This window comes from Arachis duranensis, chromosome 4, assembly GCF_000817695.3.
Source record: "Arachis duranensis cultivar V14167 chromosome 4, aradu.V14167.gnm2.J7QH, whole genome shotgun sequence".
Taxonomy (NCBI): Eukaryota; Viridiplantae; Streptophyta; class Magnoliopsida; order Fabales; family Fabaceae; genus Arachis; species Arachis duranensis.
The window spans coordinates 29,664,187-29,667,529 of record NC_029775.3 but is presented as its reverse complement, the minus strand read 5'-3'; positions in this window follow the sequence as shown (position 1 = coordinate 29,667,529).

The window sequence follows — 3,343 nt, the reverse complement described above, 5'->3', positions numbered from 1 at the left end:
TTTTCTTGCAATTGGTAGTTGGTAGATTTATTATTCTTGCACTTTTACCAAGCTTTCATTTCATACCCACCAAGTGTTTGACAAAATGCTTGGTTGGATGTTAGTGTAGATTTTTTAGCATTCTTGGCTTGTGATGTGTGGAAAGCGATCCGACACAAAACTCTCCGGCAAGTGTATCGGGTCGCATCAAGTAGTAATTACTCACATGAGTGAGGTCGATCCCACAGGGATTGAAGGATTGAGCAATTTTAGTTAGGTGGTTGATTTAGTCAAGCAAACAAGTGTTGATTTGAGTGATTTGTATCCAACAGAAGCTAAATTGCATGAAATTTAAAGGGAGAGTGATAATTGACTATAAATTAAAGGACAAAGGAAGTAAAGAGGCTGAATCTTAAATTGCAAGTAATATAAATAACAGAAGCTTAGATTGTAAGAAATGTAAATTGCTTGAATCATAAAGGGCTTTGGGAGCTGGGATTGCAGAAATTAAACAAGAGAAAGTAGATGACAATCAATCAGAGAAGTAAAAGATGAATTAAAATGCAGCAGATCTAATCAGAAAAGAAGAATTGCTCGAAAAGCAAAACAGAAAGTAAATTTAGCTCAATTGCAATAACTAAAAGAGAAAGTGAAGATCTCAGGAGTTGAATGAGACTAGAGAACAAGTCTAGATCTCAATTTCTTCCTTGATCCAACAGAAAATAATTGCAGAAGAAGTAGAAATGAAAACAGTAAAAGAAACTTTGATCCAAATCATAATTCTTTGAAATTATGCAGAAAGTAAACAAAAAGAGAACTTAGATCAAGAATGAAACAAAATTCCTTCTATTCTCAATCCAAGATTCAAAAAAAAGAATGAAGAGTGTAGAAGTAAGAACAAGGAAAAAGAGAACTCAATTCTCTCCTCCAATTCCCCAAATCCCAAAGCTAAAATCTCCCAAAGATAAAAAAAGTTAAAGGTAAAAGGTAAAAAAAGTCAAAAGGTCCAAAAAAAAGTTCTCTCTAAATCAAACTAACTTCTATTTATACACTTCCTATTTTTGGATTTTAGAATTTGGAATGGGCTTTTTAATTTTGTGAAGAATTTAATTTAATTGAAATTTTGGTTGAATTTTTTATGATGGGCCACACACCCAGTAGAGTGCTCGGTGAGTGGCAAGAGCGCCGCATTTCCCTTTGCTAGCCTTCCAATTTTTGCGTGACACATTCCTTGGACACGCATCAGGACAATGCTCAGTGATTTGGGGGAGCGCAGCATCCATGTTGCCTTGTTGGTGTGTCAAATTAGGCGCTCCAAGCTCCTGGCCGTGTCAAATTGTTGCGCGCATCTAGCTCCTTGGCTAAGCAATAGCGCTCGGTGAACACCAAGAGCGCAGCATCCATGTTGCCTTGGTGAGGTCCCAGCTTCGAATCTCGCTGGATGCACTTCAGCCAATTTCCTTGTGAAATAAACAAAGGCAGTGGCTCCCCCTTGAGTGCAAGTCCCTGGTTCGAATCCTTGCTGAACCCTTTTGCCTATTTTCCTTGTAAAGGATTGTAGCACTCCTTCCTTGCTTCTTTGTGGAGTTCCCTGGTTCGAACCTTTGCCAAACCATTTTGGCTCATTTCTTTTTGCACATAGCACTCCTCTTGTTACCTTGCTCATGGGTTCGATCCTTGGTGGCTTCATTAGCAAATATGTCCCCTTGAATTAAATTGGAACGGAGCCCGATAAAGTCATTTGTGTTAACCGAGCATTGTGATTTTTCCTTGCTTCTTTGGTGCTCGGATAACAAGGAGAGCACAGCATTCCTTGCTTTGCTTCCTTGGCCCTCTCATTGAGAGTGCTGAGCTCTTTGAGAGAGCGCTATAGCTTCTCCCTTGATGTGCCACGCTTTCCTTCTTCCATAGGCCACACTTTTCTTCTTCCTTAGGCCACGCTTTTCTTGTTTCTTTATCTTCTTCACCTACAAGTAATCAAAACAAACAATCAAAGTATCACCAAATTCACAAGGTTCATAAATCATTCAAAACCCAACTAATTTTAGCTTAAACCTCATGATTTAGTGTCAAATAAAGGATGGTTGATTGATTTAACAAAACCATGCAATTCCACTCCAAACCACTTACTTATAATGCAAGAAAGTGCATAAAACCTAATGAAACAAGTGAAAAATGCTTGAAAAGCTAGCATAAGATGACTTGTCATCACAACACCAAACTTAAACCTTGCTTGTCCCCAAGCAAGCATCAAATATAAGAGAAAATGAAATGAAACAGAGAAGTATGCATATCCTTATTTAGCAGATAGTTGAACTTGATTCATGAGGTTTTATGCAGACAATGGTAGCTCATTTATCACTTGCTGCTATATAGGAAATGTTCCCTTAAAGGTTCACTAAGGTTGCTGCTATAATGCTTTGCTTTTGCTTGATCCCTTGCTAGCTTTTCCTTTCTTATTTTGCTTAGAGAGCTTATTACTCATTGAAGGCTTCGTGGCAAATGTTGCAGCAGCCTTTGGCTTAGTTTTGCTCAACATTTCTTCACCACAGACACATGGCTCACATTTTCTTCCTAGGAGCATTGATGCCCAGCATCTCTTTGGATTACTAAGTGTTTTGTAGCTAGGTTGTTCTTGATATTGGACTTTTGGTTGGCAATCCCAAATCAGTTAGGTGGCCAAGTTTCAAAATACTCCTCAGAACCTACTTGTCCAAGCATATCCTAGTACACAAACACCACAGGCATATGTCCTAGGGTCCAAGCTATTGGTGTCTAACCTTATTGTTTGTTTCTTTGCCAATTCTTGGCTTTTCTCTTTCTTTTCTTTTTGCTTTGATTCATTCTTAAGGGATTTCTATTAATAGCAGACTTTGTACCAGCAAGCTAGTTCATACTTCAAGGAACATGTCATTATGCAGCATTTATTTCATGAGCTATTCATTAAATCAAGCAAATACCACCACTAACTTTCATTCAAACTTCTACAACATTGGACATTCACTTTCTAAATCAAACATTTTCCTTTTATTCAAGCAACAGGGAAACAAAACAAAATTCAAGCTAATGATGGATGACAGACATTATGTAGATCAGCATTCATAGCAAGCATTTCTACGTACAACTAAATGAACACTTTAGCCAAACATATAGGGATTCCCAATTTGAAATATTTCTCTGCAATAGGGATTAGATGCAAATACAACCTGTTGGGTTGCAACTTTTCATTTTTCCTTCTGTTGTGTCCCTTTTGAGTCCCAATGCAGACTGTCTTCAATTATTGGTTGTTTTCCTGCATAATCCTCAAAAGTTGCTTGCTTCTCAAGCCCTTAAGCAAATGGTTAGTATGCATGAATTGGGTATG